Source organism: Haplochromis burtoni, unplaced genomic scaffold, assembly GCF_018398535.1.
Source record: "Haplochromis burtoni strain Fernald_Lab_line unplaced genomic scaffold, NCSU_Asbu1 Contig_31, whole genome shotgun sequence".
NCBI lineage: Eukaryota > Metazoa > Chordata > Actinopteri > Cichliformes > Cichlidae > Haplochromis > Haplochromis burtoni.
The window spans coordinates 228,634-249,365 of NW_024582392.1; the positions used below are offsets into that span (position 1 = coordinate 228,634).

The 20,732-nt window shown below is 39.9% G+C and overlaps 1 protein-coding gene across 2 annotated transcripts in view; it reads left to right on the forward strand.

Annotated features, from left to right (window-relative positions):
- The first annotated feature begins 13,748 nt into the window (after positions 1–13,748).
- lima1a (LIM domain and actin binding 1a) overlaps positions 13,749–20,732 on the forward strand; it is a 28,625-nt gene continuing 21,641 nt past the window's right edge. Inside the window, exon 1 of one of the 2 annotated variants that reach the window (XM_005918734.2) lies at positions 13,749–13,848. The gene's annotated coding sequence lies outside the window, so the exon portion shown is untranslated. Of the gene's footprint in view, positions 13,849–18,537; positions 18,762–20,732 lie in introns of those variants that run through there. The other variant, XM_005918733.3, reaches the window with a different exon arrangement.

Here is a 20,732-nt window from a genome sequence, read left to right on the forward strand (position 1 = left end):
TGACTTCAACGGAGAACGGACGTTGCTTTGTAAAGATGAAGTCTAACACGTCACACTACGTGCTTTATGCGCCTAATTTTACAGAAGAAATGAATGGAAACCAAATGGAGTCACTCTACTGAGCCTCTATTTACTTACAGTTTTATTTGGTTTAGGTTTGAAATATTGAGAGATGCTTGAGATCTTTGTCTCGAGTAGCAGCCTAAATACTTTTTATATCCATCACCTCATATCCTAAAACCATATTGATTAGCAGAAACACTGCAATATCCAGCAGGCTGACTCTAACAGTACAATTTATATTACTCAGACATGCCAGTATCTACCTATGCTTCAACCCCAAGTCAAAATTAAATCTAGCTTAAATTCAATAGAGCATGAATGTCAAACTGACTTTACGTAATGGGCCACACTTTGATCTTAACTGGACTGGACTGGTGAAACTTGTCGTTTGTGTCAGTGTAAAGAAGTGTAACTGCGCATTTAACCCTCATAATTAGAAAAAGTGGTGCAATTAAATGATAAAAAGTAAAATTACTGAAAAGCTTCTAGCAGCTCATTGCCCAGACTGTCCTGTAATCATACAGCAGAATTCACAGAAAATGTGTTTAGTTTACTGTTTACATTGTAAATAAATAAATACATTTCTGTTCTAGACAGTAAAAAACTGAAAAAAAACTGAGACTTTTCTCCAGTTTAATTGTTTTTCTGTTACTTCATTGCTTTAGTGTAGTGTGAATGTCTGTGGTGAAAGTTTATCAGTAGAACAAGCTGTAAAATTTATGAAAATCCAGTTAAAAGCCCTAAATGTAAGTACTCCTCATTTATCGAGAAGGGCTGGATTGGAGTCTTTGCTAGGCTGGTTCTTGTACTTATTTTTGCAATAGAGAGTCTTTAGGGACTTTAATCCAGTAAAAGACAGTAAATTATCATTTTTCAGGAAACATAAACCAAAGACAAAGGAAGAGAGGAAAGGGGGAAGACATGTTAGGAGGTCTGAGAGAGAAGGGAAAAGAAAGGACCACAGAAAAGATTAGTGGATGTATTAATGGAGGACATACAAAGGGTTGGTGTGACAGAAGAGGATGCTAGTAATAGGATGAGATGGAGGCAGATGAGCGGCTACTGTGAATCTTAAAGCAAGAAGCCAAAAAAGAAGATATGTAATGAGACTCTTTGGTATGTTCTGTAGTGGTCTCAAATAACTGAGTTTAGATTTCACTCAAAGTCCTTCTAGAAGCCAATCCAATCTGATTGTAAAAATTCAAGGAGCGTTTGCTGACTCTTTGCTCATACATGACTGTATTTACTTAATAGATGCTATTAATCTTAGGCTCTCTTCCACAGTGTGTTTTTGTCCTGTCTTCCTCCCCTCACTCCAACTGGTCTCGGCAGATGTCTGTGCCGAAGGTTTCTTCTTATTAAAAGGGAGTTTTTCCTTCTTACTGTTGCCAAAGCGGTTGCTCATAGAGGGTCATATGTGTTTTTGGGTTTTCTCTGTGTTATTCTATTCTATTCTATTCTATTCTATTCTATTCTACAGCATGTGTTTATCAGCAAGTCAGTAGCATGAAGCATGTATGAATGAACAGGTGGCACCAAAGAGCATGCTGTTCACTCCAGGCTCAGGTAGCTCGCACGGCCTCTGATCAGGTCAAAACAGGCCACAATACAACAGAGGCACGTAGGACACCCTGAATTACTGATCTGAAATACATACTCAGCACTTAGTGTTAAAAGCTTGCCATATATGCTTCAGCTGCTACACACACAGATGCACACACAGTCATTAGCTGTTTATCATTAATATATATTTGAACATTTTTATGATTTAGAATAAAATAAATGAGCGGTAAAGCCACAGGTAAAAATGAAAGAATTACATATATTAAAATGCATGTATTGCATTACCTAATTATATTACAGATGCTGTAATAAAATATCTATTTCTCTTTGCTGGAAAAAAGAAGAGTTTGCGTAAACCTGTTGGTATGAGCCGTCTCTCTAGGACCAAATAGTAGAAGCGCATTTTAGCGTTTCAGGAGGTACTAACAAATATACAGTATATACATATTCATAGTACTTTTCTGTGTTTGGATAAAATGTCATTATATGCAATGACACACATGCAGCCTCAAAAACTGCTGACTGAGCACGCCTCTGGCACTGACCGCTTCTTGGAAAATTTCATATTTCATAAGCTTCAAAAGACGTGTGTGTGTGTGCATGCGTGCGGGTGCGTGTGTTTCATTTGACATTTTATTCTAATGCATTATACAATATCATATTTTTATTGCATACACACAATTAAAATATCATGTGTTGCAATCATGCTCCCTCCCATTCTTCTCCACTCAGACGATTGTTGCCCAAACTGAGAACCCCTGAAATGACCTGAGGACATGACGGGTGTGTTGTTCAAAGACACAGCGCTTAGTAATCAAATCAGATTTGAAGGTATTACAGCTGTAGTAAGATAAGCAGGAGGCAAACTCCTTTGCAATATGTACTCTGTTCCTTTTCTGTATTATTACTGATAGATATTAATGTAATCACAAGAAGATCAAAGGCACAAAGGATGTAATGTTTGATAGTGATACGCTCAGTACTGCAATCCAGGAATTTCTAAATAGGAAGTTTCTGTCGCATTTCTTTAAGTGCTCATTTATTTATCGAACCTGTACCTTTCCTCTGCAGCTCCTGCTTTACATTCCCACAGTGAAGCTAATATACAGTTCATCGGATTAACATTCCTTCCTCATCCTCCACTGAAAAAAGAGATCACATGCCCACTGACCCTGCAACAGTGAATGCAACTGTATGTACCCCTACTACACTCTGTTCTCCAGCGCTCTCATGAAAGCACTGCGCTGGGGAAGAGATGAGATTGTCACTCATGTACAATGGGCATTTGTTTAGTTACCGCGGCCATCACCGTCCTCTGTCAAATGCTTCCAGCTGACTGCATGTGAGGATGCTTTTGGCACCGTAATATGACAGCCCTTAATTGGAATATTCATCATATTCATTCAGCTTCTGCTAATGAGGAAGAGAAAGAGTCCGACTGTGGCAAAGCTGAGTTTGGAAGCACGAGAGATGGAGAAGAGGAAGGAGTTTAAAGTAAAGTATTTATCAGGTCCAGTCCAGTACAATGAATATGGCTATGACTGCTTGCCTAGCTGCCTGTGATCCAAATCCTTAATCCGAAGCTTAAGTCATAAACGTGGAGGCAGTTGTATAGGTGAACAAACCAGTGAGGAGGAGCCTGGTTCAGCAAAGGATCACACAAGGTTAGAACTAAACTAAAAACAAGGAACACAAATGAACTGAGAGGAAAAATCCTGAACTAAGAAAATACACAATGAAAACGTTAAATAAAAGAAAAAAGAAAAATACACTGCAAGCAAATAAACATAAATATGTACTTGGAGAAAGACTTGTGTTAAATAACAAGCTCACACTGCAAGTGGGAGGTGGACTGATTGGCTGATTGAACCCACTTATGATACAAAAAAGGAAAAGAAAAAAAGGTATTGGCAATAACGAATAGCTACAAAAGCTTACAAAAATAATCATCCTTCCATTAAAAAAAAAATCCAATTCAGGGTCACCAGCAGGGCGTTGGAACCAGCTGACACATGGTGAGAAGCAAGGTACATGTAAACTACACGTCCTGGCACAGTGGGAGGATACCAGAATATCTCCAGGCATGGATAGAACATGTAAATGCCACACAAATGCCTTCTTGCTGTGAGGCACCAGTGCTAACCACTCCACCACTGTGCCAGTCCAAAGGAAACAACTTCAGCAATGAACACAACACAAATGCCCAAACACTAAAAGATCTTACTAAGGTCATGTCTATCCACTCATTCGTCGTCTAAAAAGCCCAATACTCTGATGTTTTTCAATCCCTAAAATCAAGAATCAGTTTTAGATTGAAAACTCCGGGAGCGTTTTTAGTTTGGACAGATAGAAACTTGTGCAAATTATGACACAGGCTCAGACTGAGAGCTGCAGAATGACTCATGTCCAAACTCATAAACAAATGTTTTTGGGTTACATACCTCCAGCATCTCCCCATTAAGAGCAAGGTGTCCTTTGGTGCCAGTGTTCCAACTGATGGCCACAACCAGCAAAGGTAAGAGGCTTACAAAAACCACATTAGAAGTTTAGAGGACAGATTTCTCTAAACTTCAGTTTCAAGTTTGCCAAACTGGTTTGCATCCCATCGGATCTTTGTGTTTCTGAACTTTGGCTGTTTTTGGTAACTCGATGTTTAGGTTTAGGTAAAGATTGTGGTAAAATGGGTTACTACACAATAGCCCCGAACTTGCAGCCTGAATCAACATGGTATCACAAAACAGTGATTTTCTAATAACCAGGACACTGTATCTGTAGCTACAGGATAAACACCAGATTTCTAATGAGGTGAAAAGCTGGTGATGTGCATTCATTCACTACCCTGCTAATTTCTAGTTTCTGTTTCTTTGCAGCAGCTTAGTTAAATACCATTTACTTCTTATTCATTCCATCAGCACTCATGGAGTGGTTATGATGGTAATTCAAATTGTTGTGGAAATCTTTCTTGGTAAAGGAATATCTGAAACAAGAACCTGTAATGTACCATGTTGAATCAGGGGTTAACTAAACAACAGGAAAGCAGCAAAGCTTGTGACAAAAGTCCACAATAACAGTTTAAATTAACTGTGTGGGGTCACAGAGATAAAGAGCCCCATAGCTAACAAGGTGACAAAGGGGGGCAGACGAGAGTCCAAACAGTCCAAAATCCACAGGGATTTGATAAAAAGCAGGACACGGGCAGTAGGTCAGCCAAAAAAGATTCAAAGTATCAGCAGGAAACTGTTGGTACAAAAAGGATCACGGCTGTTTACTAGGTGAGTAATAATGTTCTGTTCCAGAAGTCAGAATTTCCCAGTCAACATTTTCAACTTCCTTAAGTTCAACTTCTGCTCTGAAAAGTGAAGTCAGCCCCACCAACCCTAACTTTGCAATCCAAGATGGAGGTGGCAGATGTTTGACCAGGTTCTATCCATGAACGTGCTGCAGCAATGTTTCAAAGAGCAGAAAAACAAGCATCGTGCTGTATTTCTGGCAATGCATGAATTGGTCTACCTTGCCAAGGAGAGAAACATAACCTGTTTTTCCTTCCTTTTCCAACTTTACCACTGAAATGTGCCCAAGTGTTGTCACCTCCAGCTCTGATGTCATGTGAGGTAAATGTAATTGATGTGACAAAGTTGTTGGTGGGAAACAGCAACAAAGGCAGGAAGAACAACCAAAAATAAAGCGACTCATTTAAAATGTAAGAGAAGAGGAAATAATTATTTGGAGACAGTCTGGGTCTGTCCCACCGCTAACATAGACTCGACTCCGAACTCCTGACCTATTTCTGGAAGAAAGCAAAGGCCTTCATCCTTGTGCAAGCATGGATAATGAAGGACAGGTACTGCAGGACATCTAAGGCTAAAATGTGCAGGAGTTAAACAACCGATTGCACAGGAGTGGTAAGCAGTGACAAAGCCTTCTGAATGTGTGCTAAACTGCTCATCTGAAGAACTCATTCGTACAGATGCAGCCAAACACAATAGCCAGTTCAAGGAAGACACATGCTACTGTGTAAACACTAACCGAGATGAGGGCGAAGAGAGTAAAACAAAGACATGGGGGCAGGCAGTAAAAACAAAAACCGTAACAGTGAGGGGGATGGTATCTGTGAAAAAAAAATAGACTGAAGGAGAAATAGTTTTTGTCCTTTGAACAGTTCAGTTTCGGATGTTAGGAATTCATGCTGCAATAACAGTTTGTGCGCACGAGGATTTCCTTCTGTTTACATAAGTTTTTCTGCTCATGTGAGCCAACAATTTCTTCATAATTCATCATTCTCCAGAAGACAAACCTTGAATCTGTGAAAGCGATCAAAGTACAGAGCTCACTACTTCTGTTAAAGTAAGCCGCTGATAAAATTCTTCTGTTGAGCATGTCTTTATCTGTGCCCAGATCTTCGTCTGAGTTCTGACGTCTTCATACTTTTATTGTATCCATTATCTAATTTACAACCTTTACAGGTACAGTGTAATTATTTACTTAGGTGAGATCATTTTTTGTCTCATGCTTTTGCATCAAATCACAATAACAGTGGGTTCAAGGGGGTAAATCCCCTGCCATAATACAGAGGAACCCCCAACAATCAGAGAACCCCCTATGAGCAAAGAAATGGGAAGAAACTTCCAGCAGAATCAAGCTCAGCTAGTCAGCTATCCTCTGTGACTGGTTGGGGGTGAGGGGAAGAAACACTATGCATCATGGGAACCCTCCAGCAACTTATGCCTCTTGCACCGTCACTCATGTGTGAATTATGTTTCTGCTGGAAATCTACTTCATAAGAAATGTAACTACAAGTTAGGTTGACCCACTGCACAATGAGAAAATGAGTTTCTGGTTTTGATGTAAGTTAGGATTAAGATGTCCCGCAGTAATCTAAATCAAGCTTCAGAGAGGATTCACGGTCGCCTGATCCAGCCTTAGCTATATGCTTTATCAAAAAGTGAAGTTTTGAGCATGCTCTTAAAAGCAGAGAGGGTGTCTGTCACCTGAACCCAAACTTGGAGTTTATTCCATAACAGAGGGGCCTGAAAGGGGCCTGAAAGCTACTGATAGTGAAGTACTCTATTCAGGTGATATGGTACTGTAACATCTTTAAGATAAGACGGGGCCTGATTATTCAGGACGTTGTACAATTCTATTCTGGATTTAAGAGGAGAGTTCGCCAGTTTGCGAAAAATACACACTTTCTCTTAGTCCCCGTCAGTGATGTTGCTGCAGCATTTAGGACCAACTGAAGGCTTTTCAAGGAGTTTTTAGGACAGCTTGAATTCTTCTAGTCCAGCCTAGAAGTAATAAATGAATGAACTAGTTTTTCAGCATCATTCTGAGGCAGGATGTTTCTAATTTAGAGATATTGCACAAATGCAAGAAAGCAGTCCTACATATGTGTTTAATATGCAAAACTCCAACATTCCAACATTCATGTTACTGGAGAACAAGGTGATGCCAGCCATCTGGTTAGATATCCTGTTTTATGGATCCTAACATTTGTGAGTATGGCGCATTTAACCCGAGCAGCACAACCTGTTGTCAAGGGCAACAAGACAGCATATAAAAGGTATTAAAACAAATTAAAAAAAAGTTACATTTCACTTCAAGCTACAGTATAAGCTAAATCTGCTACCATGTTTTCACTCACAGCTCGTCACATTCTGACACGTGGTCAGGAGCCCCATTTTAAGACAAAGTGTAGCCACTTAAGCATCAGCTTTCCCCCCACTTATTTGTTAATCCACCCCTTCTGTTGCTGGTTGTTTAGATCAGCCATTAAATTAGGTTTTGAATGCTGAGGGAAGTTGATGGGATAGGAGGTGAGGAGCTGAGAGTGAGAATGGGTTGGATCTGTGTGACATTTGGACAGACATCGCCTTGAAACTTTAAACCAACCTCAAAACGTGGACATCTTAGCCTGAGCATACACAAAATGTGATCGATCGGGCGTTTATGCTTGATTTGATTTCATCATTTCTCTTACAAACAGTACACCAAGTGCGTCATTGTCAATAAAAACTATGTGTTCTGTTCTGTTTGTGTCTGTGTCTCAAATCAAGCATGCGTTGAACCAACAAGTAGTGACGTTTCTGTGTTTTTAGATTATTTAACCCCTTCCACCCCGGAGGCCTCTGTCCTGGGTTCAGGCTATGTGCCATGACGACAGACTTAAATGGATAAATCATGTTGTGTTTCACTCATGTTTCATTAAAGATCTTGCAGGTGCAGTAACATCAACGTCCATTCACTCAGAGTTATAAAGAGGATTGATGTAAAACTGTCAATATCTGCTTTTCAGATTCTACCCTGGACTGGTGAACAGGATTACACGTCTCTGCTCCAGATGTGAGAAAGTTTCTTTGGTGGGAACGTCAAAACAATAGCCTTGGACTTTAAGAGTTAAACTGGAGTTTGGGTCTGTCATCTCATCCACGCTAGTGCTGGACTCCCTCACCTTTGTCCCATAGATAGTGTTAATTTTTAAAGACCCTCTTACCTTTGTCCCATTAACCTTCATCCCACTTTTACCTCCCACAGTTTTATCTTCTTTTTTTTGGCTATAGGGAAAAAAAACCCTGTGATGGATTGGTGACCTGTTCAGGGTGCACTTCACCTCTCACCCAGTGGGATGGGCTCCAGCTCTGTTTAACAATTATTGGTAAGGGCACAGGCAGAGCAGCTGATTTGACAAAGAAATAAAAAACTATACTGAAGGAGAATATGAAGATGTTAGGTGAACAATACAGAGTAAAAAGCGACACTGGAAGCAACACAGCTGCACAGGTGAAACTAATGAACATGAGAAAACCATCAGGAAATCACAGTAGTGAGAAGACAAAAGCAAAAACTCAAAAAAAGGAAGATGGACAAAGAGAAGCAAAACCCAAAATAAAACTGTCAGAATTAATACTTCATTTGGACACATTGCAAAAGAAGATATACAGTAAAACAAGAGATTCTGCTGAGGCAGGTAAACCAAAGCTAAACTCTTTAATCAATAACTGGAGATTAGAGTGTCATTGTGCAAATGTTGGGTCATCTGCAGAGATTTCTGGGGAAGACTTCAAGGAGTGGATATCTGCATCCAATAGCAACTACAATATTTGTTTTATCTTTACCATGATTTAAATCTTAAATTCCAAGGACATTTATTAGAAAACATCATTTTAAGATTTCATTCTAGCTAGCTTGCAGGCTATGAAGTTCACAAGAGAAACAGAGTGTGGAAAAAAACACAACTAAAGAAAACAGTGGATGTGATCCTGTCTGCTTTTATCACAGAAGTTTAGTTGATTAACTGGCGAGGACTGAATGGCCAGGCTATGTGGTGCAGATGGTGTACTAAAAGATGACCCAGAGGTTTGCAAGTGTGCTGAAACTGGAGAAGGTCATGTCTTTGGGGATCTACACACAAACAAAGGCAAGTAAACACAGAGAGGGAGCTGGGTAAAAAGACTCACAAAGCACAGCTGGGCCACAGTGTAGGCATGCATGAGGCAGATAAGGAAACAATAAGAAGCGTCATTATCTCAAAAACTACCCCAGCTCTTTATAAATACCTTAAAAGCTGCTGTTATCAGTATGGATCCCCAATAAACCTTAGCCCTGTGTACTCATAATGCCTCCAATATTAAGCGTAACTCCTTGTGATAGAATTCTAAAGCGTTCCCAGAAATATGATGTTTTCTAGGAATTTCCCCATAAAGTTACGACTAGATCTGGGCAAAGATGTTATTTACGAAAGTCCTAAAGGACTTTCGTAAATAACATCTTTTAAGGCTAAAGCCTTAAAAGATATCCTAAGGAAAAAAACAATGTTGGGAGCACAGAGGAGGACTTTTATGAGGTACTGAAACTCACCAGTATGATGCTCTGCCACATTTTCTCTCCAAATGAGGAAATAGAAAATACATATTCTGCATAATTCAGTTAATTCTTCTTGTTTAATGAGACAATGAAAGTGCATCACCATGAAAAAAGTCTGTCAGTTGCCTTTATATAGCACAGTGAGTCTGTTTAACTATTTTCTTCTAAAGTCTGTGGCTGATAAACTCGTGTAAAGTGGACTTACTGACCTATTATTTGATCGTGTGGTTTAGAGGAATAGCATTGGTATTCGTATCGGACCAATACTAGTGCGATATGATAGATACTTTATTTCTTTCCTCTAACTTCAGTGCACAGTCCGCTGAATTGCATTGAATAAATTATTTTTTTTTAGAAATGAGAAAATAAAACGGTTAAGGTTCAAAATTCTGCTTTGGTGACTATTACTACCATCTTTTTATCCAAATTAAATGTGCACAGGAAACCGTCTGGTAATAATCATTTAAAGACATTTAACGATATGGAGCAATTTGATATAATTTTCTAGAAGCCTCAAATTGCGGAAGCTTTTACCTAACCACAAAGAACAACTAACAAAGGCAAAACGAAAATTAGGAGGAAATGGTAAATATTTAAAAACAGAGGAGGGTTGTGAAGTTGGAGAGTCTCTGTGCGCTCTGCTGGACCTCAGCCCTGAAATCAAAGGCTGTTTGACAAACTAGCAAAATTTCTGGCGCTGCATCCATCCTTGGACGAGGCGCTCAGAGATTTACTTCCATAACGTGTTTAATCTTGATCAGGATGACCGTCGCTTTTCTGTTCAAGGTCACTGCTAAGCTCCTTTTTACAGCGCCCCCTGCTGTGTGGATGCCAGTGTCAACAATTCATTTACATCAGCTGTATTTACGTCACGGATAGCGCGCGCGCACACACACACACCGCCAAATGTCAAGCAGCAGGTCCAAATGTGACTTTCTTATTCGCTTCAGAAATGTTTTCACCAAAATGACGTTTTTGTGTTTGTTTTTATTACTTTGAGTGAAATCTTGCTGAACAGAGCTTCATCCACAGATGATATTCCTTCATGTTTTGTTTTGTTTAATTTGTGTGCCTCATTATTGTTATTATTATTATTGCCTGCATGCTATAACACTACCCTATACGTGTAAGAATGCTACATTTGACGCTCTGACATCCGCGTCCTTCCACATTCCCAAACATTTTTCCTCTTGTCTATTTGCAGCTATATCCCAGCTGCAACTAGAACATAGCTTTGTCTGTTAGATTCGCTGCTCAGAGAACCTCAGTTATTTTAAATTAGAGACAAGATTCAAGAGATGAAGAAGAGATTTGAGAACATGAGGACTTTTGTCCTTACTGGACCGTGCAGACAGGAAGAAATGATCTGGAGCAGACTCAGACTCAGGCTACTGCAATCTTCAGTATGCGGCCTAACAACAGCAGTTCAGAGGCTACAGTGAATTTGAAGGCTGATCTAAATTCTACCTTAAATCCAGTCACAAGAAGAAAAGAAAGAGATGAACTATACACTGAAGATGAAGAAGTAAGGATCAGTAGTGATCAGAAACTTAGCTTCCTTGTTTTAGTGTTTTTATGACTTTTTTTTCTTCTTTTTTTCTTATTTTATGAGAAAAAAAAAACGAAACAAAAAATGCTTTTGTTCATAAATAGGCTGTAACACCAGTAAATGTCAAATATTAACCATATATGGCGTCAGTAGTTCTTGGAATTGGGATAAACATCTGCTAAAGATTTCCAAATACATTTTTTGGCTTCATTGATTAAAAAAAACAAAAAACACCAGACCCTCGACACTGGCTGACACCCAAATATGAACACCACGTGGGTGTTACACATTCACATGCAACAGCTGGTAACTCTAAGTGCTCTGCAGCTAAAGAGGTAGCTGAAGCAACAGAGGCTTTTAAACCTTATCTTACAATATCTGATGTTTACAAGAGGAGTTGTGATTCATTAAATAAATAATAAGATATAAAACTAAGCTAAACAACTAAAAATGGGTTCAGAAAGGGGTCAAAACACACAAGGTGAGCCACGTGTCTGCCACATACAGTGTCCAGACTAATGGGGAGGCTAAAGGTAAACGTTTAACAAGAAGAAAGTATCTAACAAGGGCAAGTGTGTGGCCATTTCATCTCAACAAATGAGCGAAAAACAAATAAAACCTAAAACCCAATGTCGAGACGCTGCCAAGGACACTTTGTGCAGCACAGCCCACAGTCAGGAATCCATCGCAGGCTGCTGTGAATCAAATCATGCAACACACTGACTTTCTGTACATGCTAGCCACAGCCTCTGCACCCTGGAACAAAGGCGAACACCAAAACTTTAAATTAAAGCCATATGTAGATTCCACCCATGATTCCCTCCAATCACAGCCAAGGTGGAGCTACAACCCAACCCCCGCCGACGAGGTCATCAGCGACAAATGACTCAGCTTTCTTTTCTTCCTCATTCACATGTTGATGGGGGCTGGATGTCTGTCCTTCGTTTCTTGTGATGGAAACACTGTTCTGTACTTGAATGTTTAATAAAATGAGACGTCCTTGTTTCAGAGATGTCATTTTAAAGCGATATCAGCTAAAGATGAAGTGTGACACAGCAACATCACCTATCCATTGTTTGCTGCTCATTTTCTGTGGACCTCTGCCTCTCCTCCTTCACTACATCCATAAATCTTCTCTGTGGTTTTCCTCTTTTCCTCCTGCCTGGCAGCTCCATATTAAACATCCTTTGTCTAATATGTCCACTCTGAAGGGGTTTGTTTACCCGTACTCATTAACATTGTGACTGGGATGTATTTACCCAGTGTTTTTGTCACATCATAGATTCATCATCCTGCTGTCCTCATTCCTACCAGGGTGCCAGACAGGGAAAGGTGAGCCACACCGTACTGACTATGGCATTTAAACGGGTAGGGAGGAAGGGAGGGGGATGATGAAAATAAAGGGATGATGGGATCAAAGGATCAGGCACAACAGGTGGTAGGACACCGCCTCTAGAAATGACTTCGTTAGCAAAAGCACACATTGATTCAAGCCTTCTGAGAAACGGCTCCAGGAGTTGTACTCAGGCTTCAGATGTGGTTTAAGTGCCAAAGTAGCAACAGGAAGTCTTTTCTTTATCAAAGAATAGTGAGTCTACATTAACATTCCTGATCAGTTTTTCACATGAAGAAAGGCCAAGGTGTTGCTGACACCATTCAAAGTGGCCAAGTGAGAGCCATGAGCTGAAGTAGGGCTCTTCAGGCACAAACTCAACCTCTTTAGCGTTAGAGAGAAAGATCCTTATATCCAACTTAGTTTATTTTAAGTTTTTTTGACATAGTGTTGTTTGTTTGTTGACATCCTCTCACAGTTCACTGAGAACCCCACACGTCTCCTTCCAACACAAATAGAACACAAAGAGTCCCTAAAAGACCCATTTGATCTGGTTCTTAACTTATTTGCAGCTAATTGTGCTGATTGTTTTTATTGCATCGTGTGGAGATTAGTAGTAAAACTTTCTGATTAAAAATAGTTGGCTTTCCATTTATAATTGGCCAGAAACTGTTGGACGGTCTGCTTGTCTGTTCATTTGAAAGTGTTCCTGCATACCTGTGTCACTGTGAATGCTCAATGTGTGAATGTACCAGAACAAACAGACTAAAAATAGCCGCGGACAGTAGAGCTTCTGAAGTCACACTTATATAAGTATGTAGGTAGGTTGCCAGGTATGTGGAATGACACAGCCATGCAGGCCATTCATGGTCTAAGGTGGAAATAGCTCGAAGTGTGTAATAGTGGTTTTCGTGTGCCATCTAGTGGCGAAGTAGGAACATTGCATAAAAAATTAACATTACTGCCACCTGCTGGGCTAAACTATAAGTTTCGTGTTGTGATGATTAAAAAGAGAACTTTATTTTGAAAAGAATCACACAAACGACACTTCAGGTAGAGAACAAGGTAAACAAAGAAAGAAAAAGAAAAAAAGAAGAAGGCGCCTTTGTTCAAGTCTGCTGCTCATTTGAGGTATTAACAAGTTATGTTAATATTGTCTTTACATTAAGAGAGGTGTTGTGACTTAATTTAATCTTCTAAAAGTATTACAGCTACTGACTGTGTTCTTATTTTTCTTGCTATATTGTATATTTATTCATTTATCTTTCTGGTAATAACTTGTATTATTATTATTATTATAACCTCAGAACAGCTTGATCCAGATATCAGTCCGCTGTCTGGCGGAACGATACTATTCAGCCAATTAGCGCGGATGAAAACTGGGCTAATTGAAGCTTTGTTGCGCCTTTTGTGAAATGTGAGCGGTCCCTGAGGCTCAGGTGAGAGTGAGTTCCTGAAAAGAGTTCCCGTAGAATCTCAGGTGAGTGTGAGAAATTACAAAGAGAAAAAAAAAATAGTGCAGACGAAGCAAATGAGTCAGCAGGAAACGTGCGTAAACAGGACTGAAACACCGAGCTGCTTCATGTCCAGACAGACCTGTGAGTCAGTTTTCACCTGAGCTGTACCTGTTTCAAGGTCCTGGGAAGACAACCTGTCTTACCTAAGCTAACCAGCTGGTGTTGTGGGAAATGTTAGGTCGGGTCGACCAGGAGATTGGCTTATGTGGTTCTAGATATTATCTGCTGGATGTGAACCATATCCATAGCTCCTCGTGACACCAGGACACGTGACAGTGGAATTTAAAAATATTCTAGCTTCTGTATTCTTAATGATAACTATCAGTTAATGATGATAATGAGATAAAAACACACATTCAGGATTTTTAAAATTGTGTGTCCTCCTTTTCATGTCAAATTGTCTTAAATCAGCTTCACCTGTCCAGTTAAAAATTAATAAACTCAAAAGAGCGATAGCAACACAAAACATTATTTCAGAGGTGATAAAATAAACTCAGAATAAACAAATCTATGGAAACAGATTTGTATCATATGAAATTGATATTAACATAAGATTTTGTGACAATCTGATTGCATCCAAACAGGGTTTTGTAAAGATGTTTCCTAATGTTTGGACTATAAAACAATGATCAATGTGATTTTTTTTTTTTTTTAATAATAAACTGAAGCGAACATGTGGAAAATATTTCAGTGAGCTCGAATGTGGCGCAATTACAAAGCGCTGTCAGTTTGGTTTGATTTCTCGGCATAAATTGCATAAAAGGATATTTTCAGTCTCTACAAAGTTCCTCCAGAGCCAGTGAAACATCAGGCTGCTGTTTATGGTTTTTCTCATGTCATGAAAAAGGTCGTTTTAATGTGTAACATCTACTCGACTGTGGAGAGGGCTGCACCAGCAACCTTTTGTAAAGAAATAAAATCAACACTGAGCAGAATTGAGTTCAGGGTACTGGTGCAGACTTCACAGCAGTCCCAGTTTCTCATGTGACCCTGTGGGGAAAAATTGCCCTGCTAAGTCCTATTGAGGCTGTAGATATTATAACATGATGGGAAAGGGAGGTTTCTTCCTCCCTAAATGCAGCAATCTGAATAAAGCAGTAGTGACAGGAGGCTCATCGATGATCAGATCATCAGGATAAATGACAAACTGAAGCTGGATCAGACAGGATCCTCATCTGGGAGGACGTCTGTGTCTTGTGACGCGTTTAAACTGGTTTCTGATTAATAAAAGACGGCAGTCATCTTTTCTCTTTCCTAATGACACGCTGAGTCACAACACGGACGCTGATCTGTGCGACGGTTTCATATCTGAAGAGGAGTGTGTGTCTGCTGACACTGTGACATTTCTGTGATTGCGTCTGTGCTCAGTGAGGTAAAGGTATCGAGCGTTACTGAGCACAGACAGACTTAAATCTGCTCTGTGGGTCTGCTGTTGATAATCAGCGAGGCATTTTATCAGAAATGGCAATACGGTCCATGATGTTGTTTTTGGATCTCTTGTCTTGTCTGGCAAATGATTCAGAGTTTTAAGAAGAATGTCTTTATGTAATTTTGTGTCACATTAGTCTTACAAAATCTTTTATTGTGGAAAAACTTGTCAAAAATTTCTGGTATTAGCCAGGAGAAACAGTGCAGTTTCACTACAACGATTTGTGTTTGGGCATGAATTTTTCACTTCTTTTTTTTTTTCCTCACCTGGACGAGATATTTCTTCTGTCTGCTCCCATACTGCATCATACCCATGTACACAAAGTTCATAATTTTCACTGTTAAATGATGAAAAAGTCTACGTTTAGAGGTTGGAGAGATATGTTGTGATGCAAAAAGCAAATGAACACAAGCAAGTCAATGTTTTTTTTCATGACTCTTCAATGTTTTGCATTGACGCTGGGATGGAAGAAAACATCAGTTTACGATGAGGTGTGTGGTTTTTGTGGTAAGATCCCAAAGACTGCCACTCTTTGTTTGCATGACCCTTCCAAGTTTACAACATCGAGTGGGAGTGACTTAACAAAGTCTGCAATGATTCAGGCTTAGTAACCTCACTGCAGGTGAGCCACGTGTTCTTTCCTGTATGGACGTTTTGGAAGTTTTTAAAAAGTGCTTTGATGTAATTTTATTTTTGTTTTTTTAAATTATTACACCTTTCTTCTTAGCTCAGCTTCAGCAGCTCTTTCCCACAGCTTCATGGTATGGCTCATCAGGTTTATCCCTCTGTACTCACTACAGCTCTGCACATGACTTTGTTCTTGAAAATCAGCACCTCTTCAGGCACCCTCTCACTCTTTAAGAGTGTGTGTATAACAATCTGGTTAAAAGTCCTCTGCTCTCTCTCAAAGACGTCTAAACACCCGCACATACACATCATCTGGACTTCTTCATAGCTGCCCTCACTCCCTGCTTACTCACTCTCTACACTTCCTGATTCACATTCATTTTCTACATCCATCAGCTCGTCAGAGAACTCTACACCCTAATCTGCTGCACATTCTCTCTGCCCAGCCAATCAGTAGAAGTCCTTTTCTCCTTTCTTAGTGTTCAGCCTCACGTAAAGCTCACTGTAAGCCTTTTCCTTTGCTTTTGCCGTACGTTAGATCTTATCCTACTTCTGTCTAAAGCCTTCATCTCCCGGCCTTTCCCACATTTTCTTTGCTGACCTCTTTCTTTGAATAAGTACCTGCGCTTCCTCATTCTACCGCCAGGTCTTCTAGTCCTTTCGTCTTTCCAGCTTCTTGTCCGTATAATGTGATATAAAGAAGTATCTAGGCAACTTGATAACCGAATACAGCATTGCAGGGAAGCCATAAAAATGGGTTAATTTTTAATTACCAGTTTGCCAGCAGCACAAACACCAGTTGCATGGGCATGTGTTAGTAATGATAAAGACTAAATGCTTTTCTTTTTAGCCCACATTTACCAAGAGCAGGGCTTCTCAACGTTTTGAGGACAGAGTAGCAATTTAAATACCCAACTTATGCATCATTTCTGTGTTGTGGTTACTTTGCAGTTGTGATCTTGTGTGTGTGCATGTTTACAGTTTTATACCATTAGTGAGGTTTCATTTCTTCACAGCAGCTGTGTTTGTCAGTGTTGGGAAAGTTTAGTGAGTTACTGTAAGTAGAACAAGCTGGAGAGAAATGGATCTGTGGCTCTGCTCTGAGCTTCCTGGTGAAGAAAATTAAAAGTGGTAAATAATTGAATACACTCAAGGGCCTTCATTCGCCTGCAGGCTGGAGTTTACTTAGAGGTAAAATAGGAAAACTGACAGCGATCAATTGTTCTAAACAGATTTTGTTGAAGTGAGACTTCCCTGAAATAACTTCCTTATCTTCTTGTTTCATTGTTAGTGCTGTGAATTGAAAATGAAAGTTTGCGTGCATGTTAAAGTCATTATTATTCTATTGTTTTCTGTCTCAGCAGGTGAAAATCAAAGTAGCTTTGTAACCTTTTGAATTTCTCTAGAATCGTACATGCAGGAGTTGTTGGGAATTTCTAAGGTAAGACAAAGTCAGACCCACATCCGTCATGTGTTTGGGATTAGCCCCACTGTTAGGAAGTGACACTGATGGAGCTGGAAGTCTTTAGGGACACCACGAGGATGAAGTTTAATCATCCCAGAGGGCCTCTGTGTAATGTTCTACTCCCTAATAGGTCTCCTAATCACGTTTTTCAAACAAAGCTGGAAAACATTAGTTTAAAGGATGTCATGAATTCAGTGGAAATGTAAAGTAACGTGACAATCTTTGTTTATTGATCAATGCTCAGACAAAAATAAGTCTCGATGAACTTTTTGTTGTAAACTTTAGAGAAGAAACAGATTATAAATTGGTTTACAATTGCAGATTAAACCATAATGAAAATGGTTGTCCAGTAATAGTTCCAACATACACCAAGTGTGTCAAAAAATTAACCCCTGCTGCAAAAAAAAGCAGTTGCAATCACCAATGGCAATGGATAATGGCAACTCCCGTAGTATGACCAAAACCCTAAAATATTCAAAAACCATGTAGAAGAAGGTTGAGGAAGATGATGAAGAGCCCAAAGTCTTCACTCATTCAGACTCCCTGAATCTAAAGTTCTTTAAACCATCCTCTAGACCCGAAATTGCAGTTCCTCAAACGGCCACCAGAGGCTGGCTGCAGAAGTGAGTCAGCTTCCACAGACTGCTGTGTTAAAACCTCCAGATCTACAGGAGGAAGATTAAAGGCGTCTTCTGCCTTTTCCAGCCTCACTGCTGCTCTGTGCACAGCTCCTGTTTGTGTTCAGGCTTTTAGTTATTTGTTATTGGTGTTGCTGCTTGGACTGACAGCTGGATGCAGACGCAGATCGTTTTCTTCCCAAACATTTCTACTCATGTTAGTTTGTTTTTCTTTCTCCTTTTCGTTTTATTATTTTGATGCATCTCTTCCTTTTTTTCATTCCATACTCCTTTTCCTCCTCGGTGAAGTCAGCGAGTAATGTGAATGAGTCACATCCTCTAATGTCTTGACCTTGTGAGAAAGTGGGCAGCCAGGAGTCACTCAGATTCCAGGAATCCAGTGTGGGAATCCCCCCCTCCTCCTCCCCCTCCTCCCTCTAGCTTGTCTGCCTTGTCGTTCGACCCACAGCCTTGCTGGTTTCACATACCTTCAGTTTGCTCTAAACTGCCATTGACACAGTGCTGTTGATCAGCAGGGGAGGGGAAGCTCATACCTGCCAGGTGGATGTGAATCCTGCTTCTTATTGGCTGAGAGGAGTTAAATAGGAGTGGTTAGTCTCCTCCTACTTCCCTTTCTTTTCAAAAGCACGAATGAAAGCAGCTGGGAAGTGAAAAGAGAAGGAAATTTTCAAGCAGTGGGCTTCTGAAACAGCTGAGTCAAAACGCAGACAGTCACAGGTTGGTGGTTTTATTTTAAAACTTTTTTTTTGTTCTGAAGTTTTTTACAATTTCAGTGATTAGGAAGGAAAATGCCAGATTAAACTGTCAACTTTCTGTATCAAATTTAAAGGCGAGCATCACTGTGGTCTTTGTGCTTGTGAAGTTTAAGGTCAGACATCCGGCCCCCCTCTTATTTTCACCTCAGTTTAACTCTGTTCTTTTTTTTGTTCTCAACTGTTTTTATTGCTAAAGTTCAGCTTTGCATGGGCCGCCTCTGTTTTACAAGCTGCTTTGTTTGTCATCTGGCAGCAGCAGTGGTGACCTGAAACGCTCTGGAGTCGCTATCGCCCCTCATTTGTATTTTAGCAGGGAGTGCTGTGATCACATGACGTGACTGCAGCATCAGGCTAGACTAAATCCAGTGGTTTAACATTTGACTGTTATCACCTCAGTAGGGTGGCGGGATGCTGCTTTTGGACTGTTTTGTTGGGTGTCTTTGAGTTTTCGAGTCACTGCTGGGCGAAACATGACATTTAAAGACATCATAATAAGGTCGACCCTGTTATTGTAGGGTCTACATTACAGTATAAAGCACCTTGAGGTGACTGTTGTTGTGATTTAGTGCTGTATAAATAAAATTGAATTGAATCAGGTTGATAGTCGCCCTCGCTTTTCTGACTTTTTAATGTAGTGCTGTGGAATTTAAAATAGGTTATTGTTTCAGTGTATTCATTCAGAAGTCTAAATCGCCTCACACCAGACTGCCAAGGTTAGATCAAAAAATTATAATCAAAGTTACTGGAAATTCACTTAATCATCAATATTTTTTTCTTTTGTCAGTTTAATAAAGCTCCTTTTTTTTTTCATTACTGTGATTTTAATATTGACCAAAATCAATGTGATTGGTGGGTTTTTGCCATATTTAAGCTGCCCTACATTTGTTCATTTCATTTATGTGACATTTTTATTTTGGTTTAATTATTAATCTAATTATTTGTTAATATTAGCATAAGATCTGAATCATTGAATCATTAAATGTAGGAAAGTTCTTAGTTTATAATGACTGGGGAAATGAAACGAGTGATTCTAAATAAGAAGCAACAGGTGACTCATGTTTTGGTAATGATGTCACAAGTTTGATGGTTTGAACCTGAATGGGTTTTTGGATGATTGGAAACGATGCACGCTGTATCAGTATTATGGGATGGGCCAGGCATGACCCAAGCAGTCACTGCTGAATTCTGACAGGTTTTTAAGTCTAAGCTGATTTGGGAATGAAAATGATAATTACCCACATCCCATTGTAGCAGCTTGGAGCAGCTGCACCAGTTGTAGCAGCAGGAGGACAGTGATGGAGTCGCACTAACTCCTGACTTCACTTATATAAATGCGTCTACAACTGAAAAGGGCCTTCAGTTTTCTTTCACTGGGACTTGTAAAGCAAATTTGGTATGAACATCTCATGCATTTGTGTATTTATACTGGTTCATAATGTGGTTTCAGACAGGTTGTTTGTGTCTGTCTGTAAAGGTGGTACCATTTACCTCTAATTTCTTTTATTGTCTTTTATAGTGAGTTGAGCCTAGTGTCCCCTAGTGTTTATATACAAATCCCAAGTTTCTTTGGGTGTTGCTTAACCGTTCCAGTTACACTCAACAGTGTTGCAGTAATGCACAAACCTTTCCTAATGTGGCAACATCCCACTATAGTCCACCTGTTGAGTGACGTAGAGACCCCCAAAGGGGCTGCGTCACCGGTCTCATTCTTTCATTCATCCAGAGCATGGATAGCTCTCTCGGATGACGGTTATTAGCGGTGAGGTGCCGTTACGGCTGCATGCAGTCACATGCCCACGGCCTTCAGGCTGTGATGTTGCAGAAGAGGCAAGCAGGTAGAGACGTGTGTCTGTGTTTCCTGTGAAAGGGAGAGTGTGTACAAGAGGGGTTTTTTTTTGTATTGCAGGCGTATCGGTTGTTTTTTGTCTGCTGG